The sequence below is a fragment of the Mastigoproctus giganteus genome, chromosome 3, assembly GCF_048544385.1.
Source record: "Mastigoproctus giganteus isolate SK-2022 chromosome 3, ASM4854438v1, whole genome shotgun sequence".
NCBI classification, from domain to species: Eukaryota; Metazoa; Arthropoda; class Arachnida; order Uropygi; family Thelyphonidae; genus Mastigoproctus; species Mastigoproctus giganteus.
Genome location: NC_143577.1, coordinates 228771622 through 228787811, shown reverse-complemented (window position 1 = coordinate 228787811; position 16190 = coordinate 228771622). Strand labels below are relative to the sequence as shown.

The 16190-nt window shown below is 38.6% G+C and overlaps 1 pseudogene; it reads left to right on the top strand.

Moving 5' to 3' along the window:
- The first annotated feature begins 540 nt into the window (after nt 1-540).
- LOC150088815 (clotting factor B pseudogene) lies at nt 541-1327 on the top strand (annotated as a pseudogene).
- Nucleotides 1328-16190: the final 14863 nt, after the last annotated feature.

Below are 16190 nucleotides of genomic sequence, written 5' to 3'. Positions count from 1 at the left end.
TTAACTCCCAAGTGTTGCGACATGGTCAAACATGAAATATCCTTCTTATGAAGTCGCTGCCAGTTTTGCTCTCTTTCATCAACTCTCAGTGCACTTTCCCAAGTAACAACCCCCTACTCCCGACGGGTGTGTGCTCTACACAGTTTTTCTGTTACAGGCCGCCGTGATGAAGGTGGGAAGAAATAAAAAGAGCTTCTTGTGTGGAGCTGCTCTGATCAGTCCAAGTTCCGTTCTCACAGCTGCCCACTGCTTCCCTGGTCGTCTCAGCTCGTAAGTTTTTGGGGGTTGAGAATTAACCTTCACAGGAGACCTTTTGTTATTACCGTGTGGTTTACTGCATTAGGCTGAAGTGAGTCGCCATTTTCTGTTCTTTCTTTCTTTGTCAGGTCCCCTTCTCATTTCGTGGTTCGCTTATCCAGAGCATAAAAGTGCACGAAAAGTACGTCAGGCAAAATTACTACGACATTGCGGTGATTCGCCTTTGCGACAGCGTTCCGTACACCGACAAGACGAGACACCATCTGCCTGCTGACCTCTGACATGGCCAAGTTGAAAATCGACGGGCGTTCAGTTACAATCACCGGATGGGGAGCTAGTTCCTTCGGTAGGTGGCGTTATTACACTCTTCATTATAATTAAATCACTTTTATTAGGCATTTGGGTTGACTCTCTGAGGAGTATTGGGAATCCATTCAAATGGAAGTGGCGAAATATAACGGATGTCACTGTATGCTGCGAATTGGTGACGTAATCAATTACGTCACGTATTCAGTACATACAGAAGCGTGCTGGGAATCATTAAAAAACTAACTTTGAATGAGTAAAAACTCTGCTGCGAGGTAATTTGTTATCGATAATAAATCAATGGAAAATGTGCTCTTTTCCATTGATAAACAAAATATCCGTTTTTTTGGCAGGTGGTTGGAGCCCCGAAGTTTTACAAGAACCGTCCATTCGAGAGTGCAATAAGTCTTACAGTCGGTTGCCATTGGCCACATTTCCACGCGGGATTACAGGAGAACTCCTCTGTGCAGGACTATCGCGAGGAGGAAAAGATGCTTGTCAGGTGAGGACCACTATTACTCATCTTCACACGCGACTTAGAACCGGTAGTTAAATTACCGCCGCCAAAGTTAAATTTCAAAAAGTTTGACTGTGGTTTATCCTTCAACGTATTATCATTTCATTAACTTGTTTTGTGTTTCAGGGAGACTCAGGGGGCCCTCTGGTGATGAATGAAGGTGGTTCTTGGACTCTGTTTGGAATAGTTTCCTTTGGATATAGATATGCCGAACCCGGTTTCCCTGGGGTGTATATACCAGGGTAACGCGATTTCTCAAGTGGATAGCTGACAACACCAACCTTCGTCCTTCGGCTTGAATCCAAATTATGTCTGCCTTATCCGATGCAGACCCACGAAGACTCTTACCAGAGTGCGCGGGCGCCTCCGTAGCCAGGTGGGAAGGAGCAGCAGTGCGTAGCACACGCTTCTTGATTAGACCGGGGTTCGAGCCCGTCACCACCAAATACGGAGGATGCGGAAAGGTCAGGGAATGACCACCGCATATTCCCGGAGCAATATGGCCTTAGTTGCTAATGTTCCAAAAAACCAAATAACAAACAAACCAGAGTGCGCATGCCCAAGAGGTAGATTCCCCTCAAGTCGGTGTGAAGGTAACCTGCAGAAGGGATGTTCCGTAGATAACTTATTGCAACTTATGTACAAAACTATCTGAAGTTGTCCTACAGGCATCATCAGTAAATGCAGTCTAAAAATAAATAATTTTAAAAACCTCCATTTTAGTTAAGTAGATTACTATTAACCACAATCACCTCTCCATCCTCTTCAAATGTATCATATAAACTTATCACTTCGAGTGTGCCAGATGGAAGGGCATTCATCTACATAAAGAAATTTTCCAGTAACCTGATCACAGAAGCAGTTGTTTTTGGGTTTCACCAACGTAACAACCGAGGATCGAGACCACCTCGGGTAAAATTAAAAATAAATTGTGAAAAATACTTTGAACAGCTAAGGTTATGAGGCGTCACCGTATTGTGCCTCTCAATTAAGTGATTCAATGAATGGTAGATTTCTCTGCTTTGCTGGATAGAAATTATTTAAAAATACTAAATCCGTGAACAGTCAATTTCGAGTCAGTTATTAATCCATGTATTCTACTTTTAAAAATAAGTTTTACAAGCTCGAGATGAAGGCACACTCGTCCGTATGGTTCTTCCACCATCTAAAGGTCTATCCGAGCAATTATTTGTAGGACAATTCGATATAAATTTGATCAGCACAAACACCCCATAATAAGGAGTTTGTGCAAAAGTATGAGGTTAGGAATAACTTCATAGTAACTTCATAATCATATGTGTTCTCCTCCAATCTCTTACTTAAAATTAGACACCTTCCTTTCAAGGATTTAGACCAGATGGCCTGTTCCGATATTCCTCTAATTAAATTTTAATTTCGTTCTCCATTTCAGTTCCATTTTACAGGCAAAGTCATAATCCGTGTTGACCAGTTTGTTTTTTCTTGAGACTTTTGAGTAGTTATTATTTCAGCTGGGTTGGTTATCAGCCATAAAATTAGACACACTCCTCTTAAAACAGTAATTCCATCAAATTACCTAACCATAGGAGTTCCCTCCAACCGTCCCCATGCTCCTCCAGCTGCCGACAGCTTCCAACTTCCGGATAATCCACTTAGAACAGCCGTTTACTTCTATCAAGTTCCCTAACTATGGGGCCGTTTACTTCTATCAAGTTCCCTAACCTTATTGGCCCCATGTCCCTCCAGCGGAGGACTGCTTCAAAATTAGGAGCAGTCACCTTCGGAGAAACCAATTGCTTCTATCAAGATCCCTAACCGATAAGCCTTGCCCGCCTCCTACCCCATACTCCTCCAGCTGCAGCCCGCTTCAAAATTAGAAACGATCTTCTTTGGACAGCCGTTTACTTCTATCAAGTTCCCTAACCATGGGGCCGTTTACTTCTATCAAGTTTCCTAACCTTATTGGCTCCATGTCCCTCCAGCTGAGGACTGCTTCAAAATTAGGAGCAGTCCACTTCGGAGACCAATTGCTTCTATCAAGATCCCTAACCGATAAGGCTTGCCCGCCTCCTACCCCATGCTCCTCCAGCTGCGGACTACTTAAGAAGTTGCAAACAGTCGTTGGCCACTGCTGTCAAGTTTCCTAAACTCGGCCATTGAAAGGATTTCGACTCAGCTGAGTTCTGGTCGAAAAAAAAAAAAAAAAAAAAAGGACAGTGGACTACCACTTTCCAGATCAACCATCCGCTCAGCCAGGCTATCTTCCATTCGAATGCTCCTTCAAGCTAGAATACTCCACAGCTGGTACCAAACTGGAACAAATCGTTTCAATTTGGAACAAGCTGTTTAGCTCGTTAGTCCTTTATATAGCAGTTCGACAATCCAAATTGTTTAATTCTTAATATTAGGTTACCGGAAATAAGTTTGCAACAGTTAAGCATTATTGCGTTTATTGTGAATCTGTTGCGATGCCCAGTTCATTATTGGTTCATTAGATCTGACTCCTCTTCATGCTGAGACCCGCAATTAAGAAGGTAATTGTTTTTTTCATTAGAGAAAAGATTCCTCGTTCCTGTTAATTACTAGCTAATAATTATTATTACTAACATACTAATAATAATACTTTAATATTAAAAGGATATCTCTTCGCCATTTGGTACAGTCCCTCCTTTCAAAAACTAAAGCGTTATTCTGCGAATGGGACACACGGCACAAACTTGCAACCACACCCGTGTGATAGAGGATACAGTTACTCTGCAAAGGTCCCACCTGTAATCCAATCCTCCCATATTCAGCAAAACATATCCCTGTCAACGAGTCTAAATGCCTCACAAATCCCAGTTTCAAGAATCATCAGATAGTAAAATCTAAAAGAGCCATATCAATGGGTCCTGTTGACCGCACAGTTGGTCCTGCTCTTCTAGTAAGATCTTCGCTGTAATAAGATAGTGGAGCTCAGTCTTTTTGGAAAATGAAGTTGCCATCATCAACTCCCCTTCAATTAGGACATTAAGACGATACCCTCTATCACCTGGAAGTGTGTTAAGATTCATATCGTGTATCTTATTCGCGGAATAACGGTTTAGTTTTGTGAAGGAGTTTGTCTTTTTTAAACTGAAACATATTTATCTTTTCGTCAATGAAAGATTATTTAAATGATATGCATGCGCGAAGCAAGAAGCAAAAGCATCTTTAGCATTGTCACATGCTCCTTGAAAGGGCTGCCATTAGTTTATACAACATGCAGGTATTACAGGAAAATTTCATTTAACACTTTTATTTTAAAAAGTAACACTTTTATTTAAGAATATTCTTTAACAAAACTTCTGTACAGTAGTTTGGAAAGACTCGTAAATATACATGAAGACGAGCAAAGTAAATGGAAAACATTTACATAAACTTATAAATCACGTTCATTAAAACAGTAAAAACGTAACATTCTTCATAAACAGAACACATAAACATGAAATTAGTATGATAATCTCAAAATAAAATTAAACGTACATATATAAGGTAAGATGGTGTAAAACTGCATCCGACAAACCATATGTTCTTGCACAATTAGATGAAATACCGTATTTTTCCGATTATAGGCACATTTATAGAAACGTTATCTCTAATATTATTCTGTTTCGCAATTCAAAGCCAATCTTGTGATAGTAAGGAACTTGAGCACATTTAAAAATCTTGTGGCAATAAGATAATAAATAAAATCTCTCGTATCCGTGAAAGATCAAACTTATTAAAACAGCAAGACGTCCATCCTTATTTTATAATATTATTGAAACAAGGATGGAGTCAATATCTTTTTAAGAGAAAAAAATTTAAGAAAAAACATTTGATATTTTTTAAGAAAAAGATTACAGAAATCCTGATATTTTATTTCTACCAGGAAATAAAATACGGCATTAAACTCTGCTGGCACAAGGACAGACAGCACCATTACAATTACAGATAACGTTTAAAAATTATCTGAACATGCAAACAGAACAATAAATGAATGATATGCTGGCACAGGAGTATCACAGAAATTTAGGAGTTGCTTGAGCTTGGAGGTTCACACGAAATGCGTGAGGTAAGAACACAGAACGTGTGAATCCTTTATCCTACGCTATCCATATCTGGAAATTCATCGAGGCTGGAGGAATGGTATCAGCGATGGACTAGAAAGGTATCCGATAAGAGGCGCACTGGATTCAGGGTCTTCTTTCTTTCCCTCTTCTACTTCGAGCTGCCCTAATTGGCACAGACATTGGAGACTTGGTTGAGCAACCAGCAACTCATTCATAGTGCAGTAGGGTCCAAAAGAAGGATCTTCGCTTCCCATCGCCTATTTACAGCGCATTTTCCATGCCGGTGTTATCGCTTACCCACTTCAGGTAGCAGGTGACTCTAGTATACACTCCGGGAAACGTGGGCCCTCCACATCTGTAACCAAAGAACACGATTCCGACTAAAGTCCAGCCAGAGCCACGGCGATTAATGACCAGCGATCCGCCGGAATCTCTCTGTGAACAGAAATATGTAAACATTTTTATTTATTATAATTAAAAAGTAATTTTAATTAAATTAATTATTTTTAATTATAATTAAAATAAATTCTGATATGAAACAACTTTTAAATATTAAAATACTTTTTAAATATTTTACTAATTATCAAATTAAATTTTAATTAAATTATTTTTAATAATTTAAAAGTTAGTTAAAATAAAATTAGTTTAGAATACAATTTACGAAAAAAAAAATCTTTTTACTGAATCGGGGGCTCTCTACAGCCCTCGAAGTGTGTCAACTCCAAGGGAACTTCCCTCCATCAACTCCGAATTTTGATGCTTCACTGAAAATCTACTTTTATCATTCTTAGTTAGTTTTCTTACCTGACAAGCGTCTCTATCTCCCTCCTTCAGCCCCTCACATAAAAAGTCCTCTATCAGTCCACGTGGCAGAGGCGGATTTAACGGTGGGCGCGCCCTGGACTTCTGAAGAGCCTCTCAAAACCCTAACTTTACACTTTTTTCTAATGACACCAAGTTTGGTTCCATATGTGCAATTTTAATTACGTACAAGTTTACAATTGGCGGTAAAACCTGATGGTATGTTTATATTCGCTTATTTTCATTATTTCATTACTACGCTGCATAGGCCCCCGCGCGGCTGCCCTACCGCTCATCGGAGCAATAGAATCGTATTTGCTACTTTGTACTTACAAAGGTTCTCCTGCAGTGCAGACTTACGATACACACGCGTATTTGCATATATCGTATATTGTTGAAATTATATTAAGATAAAATTAATTCCTGTTGTTACATCAGCGCCTGGATTTTCGTAGTTTATGAATAATTTTTGATTTTTAATTAATCATTAATTTATTGCACTATAACGAAAAATCTCTTCTCCAGTATTCTAATCATTCAGACCATTAAATTTTATATTTTTCTTAATTTGAATTTTAATTTGAATTTTAATTGTTGAAGTTTCTGGATTTTGTTCTATTCTTAATAACACCCTTTCCTCAACATCAGGTGTTATGCTTCTGGGCCTACCTACTCGTACTCCTTGTACAAAGCGCCCATGTTCTCTGAGGCGTCGATGTACTCTGATGAATGTGTGCCTGTTGGGCTGAATTCGGCGGGGAAATGCTTCTTGGTACAAACGTGCAGCCTCGAGTGCACTGCCATTGACTTTACATGAACTGCATGTCCGCATACTCTTCGTTGTTGTAACCTCTTTCCATGTTGACTATCCTTTGACAAGTACTAGTATGCCTGCTACATCTCCGAGCATTGAGAGAGAGGAAAGGGAAAGAATGAGCATAACCTAACCTGAGGAGCGGATTAAGGTCGGTTGAGGCCCCGGGCGCAGAAGAAAATATTGGGCTCCTTAAAAAAAAGAGAGAGATAGGGAAAATAAAAATACTATACATGTTAACCATTTTTTTAAATAAATAAAAAATAAATAAAAAATATTATGTAGTATTAATGTTTTATTTCCAATAAAATTTAAATATAATATATGTATAATATAATTATTAATAGCATAATAATAATCAGAAAGTTTTGAACTAATATGTTCAACTAATTTGTTGGGATTTTGCGTGGGCCCTTCAGAAGTCAGGGCCCAGGGCGCGCGCCCGGTGCGCCCGCCGTTAAATCCGCCTCTGCCTAACCTAAACACACAAGTGAGCGGTGGATCCCAACTAGAAATGTGCAATATCTCGAAAACGATTCACTTATGGACCCATGTTTAGTATGCTTTTTTTGCATATTGTAGTATGTACAGTTCACCTTTAAATTATTGACCATCACTTTTGAAACATCCTGTATAGACAGTACTAATTAACGGAATAGAAAAAAAAAAAATTTAAATAAATATATTTCTTGTTAGTCATTACTATCAGGGATAAAGAGGTGATTATCCCTTTGTATAAGCAAAGGCTAGGCCACAACTTGACTACTGTATACAGGTCTGGAGGCCTGATTTTAAGAAGGATGTAGAGCTGCTGGAACGAGACTGCTGAATGGAACAAAGGATTGCGCTTGCGAAGAAAGGCTTAAGTTCTACAAATTTCAGTGTCTGGAGACTAGGCACCTGCGATGTGATCTAATTGAGGCATATAAAGCCTTGAATGGTTTGAGCAAGTTCATTGCTGATGGAATTCTTCCTCTTCCCAGTTTAATTACCTGAGGGGACATAAATTCAAATTGAGGAAAGACAGTTGTAGAATAGATGTGCGGAAATTTGCCTTTACCCAGCGGATGGTTGACTGCTAGAACAAACTTCCATCTGTTGTTGTAGAAGTTGACAGCGTAAATTCAAGGCAGAGCTAGACAAACAATTGGAGTGAATGGATGGCTGAAATGGGAGTGTTTTTTTTTTTTTTTTTTTTTGATGCTGTATAAGCTTGCTTTCTTGCATTATATGCCTCTACTAATGCTAATGCTTTAATAGATTGTTATATTTGTCATGTCCCACAGAATAATCACTCCCCTGCATTTTGCTCACCAAATGAATACAGCACTTTCATATAATTATTATATTATACAGTATTATATTATTATATTTAGCCATATGGTGGAAGAAAGCTTGAGGCTTTTGCAGCACCAGCCACAAAAAAAAAAAAAAAAAAAAAAATTGAAATACCCTGAGAGAGAGAGAGAGAGAGAGAGAGAGAGAGAGAGAGTAAAAGTAAAAAAGGGAATCACCAAGAAAGAGAAGGATGGTGATATCCAGCTCAGGACTCTAAGTGTGCTTATCCCATACTCACCAGATGTGAGCCCCTGGATGGCTAAGTGATATGCTTAAATGGAAACCTTTATGGTTCTCAACTTCTTAGGAAGGGGCAGTTTTTGTCGAGGGTATTCTTTTTTTTCTGTGCAAGTACAAACTGAATTAAGAATCTTGGAAGCAAATACCGTATTAACTACTTCACATTTATTATACTCATTCAGGACAGCAGCCATTTGTCACTGTCACAACTGAATAAAATAATGGTATAGGATGGAAGGATGGAAGACTTTTCTGTGACTCTTTCCTCTGTGTGCTGATAAAGTGATTCAAGACATTTCTGTTTCAGCAATAATTTAATATATGTTTAATGATAAACAAAAAGACTCAAAATAATCACAAAAATATTTCCTGAATTTACGAGCTGGTTAACTAACTTCGCCGCGGTTACAGCGCCCTCATATGTGAAAGACATTGCACGGCTACTGTCAGCAGACTTTTGTTAGTAATGTGCTGTAATTGTTTCTTATTAGTAGCAGCAGCTGTGATGGTTTGTCGTTAATGCTTTCGTGATGGGGAGAGCAGAGACCAGAATTGTCCCAGATACGGAAGTGTTACCAGTATCAGCAATTCTAGAGGAAAAGTGGAGGCTTGCTACTCTGTTGCCGGAATTAGAAAATGTAGAATCAGTCCTGAAATGGTTGGCACGCCGGAGTTTAATCAAGAATTGCATGACATGCCCCAATTGCAATGAGCCGTGTTCTTTAATTAATTATGCACATGGGGTGGATGGCAGGAGGTGGAGTTGCAAAAAATGTAACTTTAAGCGAAGTATTCGTCGTGATTCTTTCTTTGCAAAAAGTCACTTATCGTTGCAGCAGATAATTATAGTCCTTTATTGCTGGGCACACAATATGCCTCAAGATAAAATTCAGCATGAGGCTGGTGGCGTGCTAAAAATAACTGTGTCTGAGTGGTGTAATTTTTGTCGGCAGGAATGTGAAATATATTTGGAAAGAAATTCTGGAGAGATTGGTGGAATGAACGACGATGGGGAACCAATTACTGTAGAAATCATTCAGAGCAAGTATTTCTACCGAAAATACCACAGGGGAGAATGGCAAGAAGGCCATTGGGTGTGTGGAGGAATTGAACGTGGGTCTGGAAAGTGTTTCCTTGTGGAAGTTCCAGACCACAAAGCAGCCACTCTGAAAGCAGTGATACTGAAGCATATCCTTCCAGGAAGTCGTATAATTTCTAATGGATGGGCTGCATATGCCAATATTAATCGGATCCAACGTGGCATATATCAGCATTCCATTGGGGTTAATACGGGCATTATTCATTCAAATGATAATCACTCCTACACACAAAATGTGGAAAGTGTGTGGATGCATGCCAGAACCAAATTGAAAAGACAGTTTGGTACTAGTAAGGATTTACTTCCATCATATTTGCATGAATTCATGTTTCGCAATAAGTTTCTTAATGTAGACCTGTTTTCTAACTTCATTGTGTGCATCAGTGAGAACTATACCCATTGTTCCTCTAGTGGGTATGCAGAGAAAGTCACAATCAGGAGTTCTGTTGCATTACAAATAAAAAATTGTAATAATGTAAATAAAGTGTAATTTAACATAAATTATAACTGCTGGATAACACAAGGTAATAAAAAGTTTATTTTTTACTGTTTCTTATATGTATTTTGTGTGCTGAATACAACTGTCTGGTTTTTCTCTAGAGTCGGTGGCAGCTGAAGATTTTTTGCAACATATGTATTGCATAACTGCATACTACTGCTCTGATATAAGAGCCAGTAATATTCATATAATAATTTTTTTATCCCTATATTTTTTTTTTCTACACCTCAGCCCTTCCATTCTCTTTGTGGATGCTATATAGTTGTGAAGCAGTTGAAGCATAACATTGTTGGTTGCAAGTTTTGCATTTCATATGAAGCGTATTTTCAATTGCTTGCAGGTACCTCATTTCTGCTGTGTTAGTTGCTGGTCAACATTAAAGGAATGGTTTTATGGTAGTCATACATGCTTTCCTTCTATACCTTGAGTATGGAAAGAACCTGCTAACCATCAAGTTGATTGCAATTAGCATTAGTAGAAGCATACGATGCAAGAAAGCAAGCTTATACCGCATCAGCCAGAAAAAAAATCCCCATTTCACTCATTCATTCACTCCAAAAGTTTGTCCAGTTTTTCCTTGAATTTATTACCATTAGCATTAGTAGAGGCATTTGATGCAAGAAAGCAAGCTTATGCAGCATCAGCCAAAAAAAAAAAAAAAAAAAACCCACTTCCACTTCACCCCTCTGTTCTTTCAAAATACCTGTCCAGCTGAGCCTTAAACTTATTTAGGCTATCAACCTCCACTACAAGGGATGGAAGTCTGTTCCACCAACCAACCACCCGCTGGCTAAAGGCCAATTTCCGCACGTCTATCCTACATCTGTCTTTCCTCAATTTGAATTTATGCCCTCTCAGGTGATTATTCTGAGCTAGAGGAAGAATCCCATCAGCATTGAGCATGCTCAAACCATTCAAGGCTTTATACACCTCTATCAGATCACCTCGCTGGTGCCTAGTCTCCAGACACTGTAATTTGCAAAACTTAAGCCTTTCTTCGTAAGAGCACGCCTTTGTTCCATTCATTAATCTTGTTGCCCTTCTTTGTACTCGTTCCAGCAGCTCTACATCCTTCTTGAAATGAGGCCTCCAGACCTGTATACAGTACTCTAGGTGTGGCCTGACCATTGCCTTATACAAGGGAATAATCACCTCCTAATCCCTGCTGGAAAAATTCCTGTATATCATTGACAATACTCCATGAGCTACTCTTGCAGCCCGTCTGCACTGCTCAGAGAACTTCATATCTGCCTGCACAACCACCCCCAAGTCCCTTTCATTCTCTACCACTGTCAGTGTAGTACCACAGAGTTGATATGTTGCTCTGGGGTTGCTGTTTCCCATGTGTAGTACTTTACATTTGTCAATGTTAAACTTCATTTGCCACCTCTCAGCCCATCTGCTCAACCTTTCCAGATCCTGTTGCAGCAGCATAGTGTCAGTAGTGTCCTTGACAACCCTGCCAACCTTTGTATCGTCTGCAAACTTGGTCATTAAGCTTGATATACCATCATCAATATCATTTATAAATACAGAAAACAATAATGGACCCAACACTGAGCCCTGAGGGAGTCCACTAATAACATTAGTCCACGATGAGCAGTGTCCATTGATTACCACTCTCTGTCTTCTCCCCCTCAACCACCCCTTTATCCATAGCAGCAATTTGCCTCCAATGTCACACTGCTCCAATTTGTGTAGCAGTCTTCCATGTGCAACAGTATCAAAAGCCTTTCTAAGATCCAAGTATATAATATCAAAGCTATTCCCTGCATCCAGTTCTTTTGTGACTACATCATAGTATCCAATCAAATTGGTCAGGCAAGACTTCCCCTTAACAAAACCATGCTGTGTCCGAGCTATAACTGAAGTCTTGTCTAGATGATCCTGCAGTGCTTCTTTAACCAGTGCCTCCATTAATTTTCCTGGAACAGAAGTTAAGCTCACAGGTCTATTATTTAAGCTATCAAGCTATTTTTGTATGGCGAGTATATCAAGTCTATGGTTTGATAGCTGTAGTGTATCCAGAGCATACCATCCTCTATTGCTTTGGTTCCATATGATGAAGCCTACTCAGTATCCAATCCATCTTCCAGAGAAGAAATGGTCAGAATTGGATGATGAATCTGGTGAATAGGATAATTAGGATTACACTTTAGAAGCCTGGAATACTGTAGAAACACTTTAAAGTGTCACATTTTCATAATTATCGAGAATTGGGTGAGTGAGGGGCCTAGATCCAACCAAATCCAGTGCCGAGCTCCTGACACCTTGTTTAAAAAAGAGCGAAATTTAGTACATCCCAGCTTCAAGACTATCACATACAATAAAAGTTATATTACTTATGAATATTTTTACAGTGTTGCAGAATTCCTGAGATACTGTTTTGATTTGATTGGTTTTTATGAAGGAATTGGTATTAGTCATGAGGCAGATGTATAGTGCCTTTTCACAGTTGGTTCAAATAAAAGTTTGAAAGCAGTGTTGCTTCAAGGGGGAGACCCCTGGTGCTGCTTGACCTATAATACTAAACACTTCATATTAAGAAAGGTTGAAAATATGAAGCATGTGTTAGAAAAGTCCAAGTATAACCACAGTGAATGGGTTGTCTGTTGGAACATCAGGATGATGAGGTTCTCTCTGGGTTTGCAAGGAGGTTTCACTAAATTTCCTTGCATTTTTTACTTCTGGGACAGTAGATCTGGATGCAGGAGAAGAGAATGTTCTACCAGGATTGAGTAGCAGGATGATGCACAGAATGTTGTAAACAATCTCTTGGTTCCAAGAAAGTTTTGCTACCACCACTCCATATCAAGCTGGCACTGTTCAAACAATTTAAAGCATTGGATCTTCCAGGTGACATCTTTGTGCATACACAATATCTGTTTTTTAAAATTATCTGGTGATTGGAAAATTGGGGTGCAGAATGTCAAAGGTCCATTGCTTGCACTCTCACCTGGAATTTTTGAGGCTAATCTGGTTAGTGTTATTGAAGAACATGGGAAGAGATTCCACCAAGACATACAGTCAGTGCAGAAGAAGTACCTAGGAAGGTGGGATGAAGCTATGATGGGTGCCTGTATGTGGTCCTTGGTTTCATGTTTACCCTGACCAAAAAAGACAAATTCAAATGTACATTTTTAAGGAATTTTTTTTTATTAACCCAGGGAGGGTCCCACTTTTTAAAAGTGATTTTTTTAGCCTATTCCTTACTGGTAGCAAAGATTAGTACCCTATTCTACTGGAAGCTAAACATTGTTAATAAATCTGATGTACTATTATTGCATGTTAACTTTTCTTTCACTTCCAGGCAAACCATTGATGCTAGGCAGAAAGTAATGTCATTCTTAATCACTGTACCCAAATTCATAGAGAAATCCCAAGAAATGCAGATAAAACTTTGTTACATGATGTAACAAGAACAAATATCTTCATAAATAACAGTTTATCTGTAAACTTTCCTAACTACCTCTCCCAACATGCATCATTCTGGTTTATGAAAAATTGGAGCTAAAACCAATTCTGTATATACCAGTATGGATTTTTTTTTTTCCCAGCTGTACTCCTATTAAAAAATATAGAAACTCCCTCATATCTGGCAAACCCACCAAGAAATCAGTATATTTAGTTCCAAGACTGAGATTTTACCTCAGATCAATATTATCAATTTTGTTAGGGCCTAGGATTGTGTAATTCTGTTTTTGAACAAGATTAGTAGGTCAGATAGAGGGGTGGGAAGACAGGTGGGAAGGAGCAGCAGTGTGTAGCACACACTTCTTGATTAGACCGGGGTTCGAGCCCGTCACCACCAAATACGGAGGATGCGGAAAGGTCAGGGAATGACCACTGCATATCCCGGAGCAATATGGCCTTAGTTGCTAATGCTCCTAAAAAAAACCAAATAACAAACAACAAACAAACAGGTCAGATAGGCGATATTGACACCACAACTTTTGTTTATGTGTATTTGTCATATGTCACCTGAAAAAAAAAAAAAAAATAGCCCAGAGGATATGAATATGCCCTGTAAAATGCATACATTAGTTGTTATCAATTAAGAAAAGTTGTATTGTCAGAGATAATATAACTTTTATGTAAAACTGCTTTTCTCTTTGCAAAATATTTGCACAGTACAGGATATTTTAGGAGTAAAGAATATGATATTAATTTTACTTTACTTTTACTCTACTGTATAATATGTACTGTATATTTACTGTATTTTCCAGGTACTATATGTTACTTTTGTCTTGGAAAATAAAAAAAAAAATAGCTATGCATGTACAGTATTGTTATTTTTATGAAAATAAATTGCTATATAGAATACAATTTTTTATGACTATAATATAACCACCTGAAATTTGAAGCTTCTGAGATTCAGCAAGGATTAGCTCCTAAAGTTGTCAGATTTGACAGTTTTAACTGTATTCAGTAATGCAGATGAAAACCAAAACTGTTGAGCATTTTAAAATTAGGAGGTATGTGATTTATAGTTATTTTAATCTTTAGTGGGATGTTATCAATTTGCAACAGGATGCTTGCTGCTGAGTTGACAGGTTTGCTTGCTAATAAATGAACATCCTCTGCATTAGATGGGGATTTATTTCATTGTGTTTCAACCCTACCATAGGGGGTCCTCAACGCCAGGCTGGTGTTAACACCGTTAAACCCAATTTTTGTGCTTAAAGTCCAAAGGAGGGGGGAGGAAGATGCATAATCATATTCAGTTCTGGATGATTACAGAGTGATGTATGGTTGTTTGAATTTTAAAAAATGGAATTTTGAATGGTAAAAAATAAGCAGACATACCTACTATGAATAAAAAATAAAATAAGTCTGCTTATTTTATTTTTTATTATTATTTTTTATTTGCAACTTCATAATTGTTCAGATTCAGATATTCAGTAGAGTTTCAGAGTTCACAACCCTTCACTTTTGTGACTGACCCCCCCCCCCCCCGATTCATAGTTTTTTTTTCATGAAAACCCCAAACATGAAGTATTAGAACCTATAGTACTTAGTACCATGCTTGGGTTGGAGGTTGAGAATAGGAGAGATATTTGTTGATATTAGACTTGAACTTCTGTAGACTGTAATTTTTCAGGAAAGATGTATGAAGGAAGGTTGTTCCAGAAAACGGCAGTTGAATGAATAAACGAGGAAGATGAAAAGTTGGTTCTGTGAGTTTGAAGTTGGACAGTAAATGGATGTTGGCTGGCGGCGGCACATGTTTGGACTGTTTAGGAAGAGAGCAGGAATTATAGAAGCCATTTCAGAAGAACAGTGCCCATGGAAGTATCTGTAGAAAAAGCATGTAGCAGAAACAGTACGTCTATGAGACAGCGAGTGGAGAGACTCTGTTAGAGATGAGTCATTAATTAACCTAACTGCCCTCTTCTGAATGGAATCTAGAAGCCTGAGAGAGGTTTTGGGGGCACAGCCCCAGATGTGGAAACAATATTCCATGGTAGGGTGGATTTGCGATTTGTACAGAGTGAACAGCTATTTGGAAGAAAAGTAATGCCGAGAGCGAAAGAGAAAACCAAGTTTTTTAGATGCAGAGGAAGCAATATTTGCAATGTGCTTGTGCCAAGAGAGATTAGAAGTCAGGGTAATTCCCAAAAGAGATATATCAACTTGCCTGGAAATCGGAGTGTCACTAAAGATAGAAAGAGCAGAAAAATCCTTTTTGCGAGATATAAGACTGAGTTTTAGAAGGATTGAAATCAACTAAGTTGTCTTTGCCCCACTGGAGAATTACCTGGAAATCGGCATTTAAGGAATTGGTAGCAGATGTTCGAGAAGTTGAAACTGATTGAGCAGGCAAGGTTTCTCAAAGTGAAAGTGGTATGCAATGTGCTATCATTGGCAAAACTATGGATAGGATTTCCAGTCAATGGAAGAAGGTCATTAATATACAAGAGGAAAAGAGTGGGGGAAAGAACTGAACCTTGGAGGACAACGGCATTAGTGGAGAAGTTAGAAGACAGAGTGATCTACTATCACCCTCAGTAACCGATCAGAGAGAAATCTGTATAACCAATTACAAAAAACAGTTAGCAAACCATAAGATGGAAGCTTGTTTAGAAGACCTTTATGCCAAACACGATCGAAAGCCTTTGAGATGTCTAGAGCAACTGCTTGTGTTTCACCGAACTTTATAACACATAGTTATAGCTTGTCCATTTTGTGATGGCAGTTGGCAGTGTATGAGAGAAGGGAAAGAATAGAAAGGGGCATGAAGGTAAAGAAAGCCAACACGAGAACCA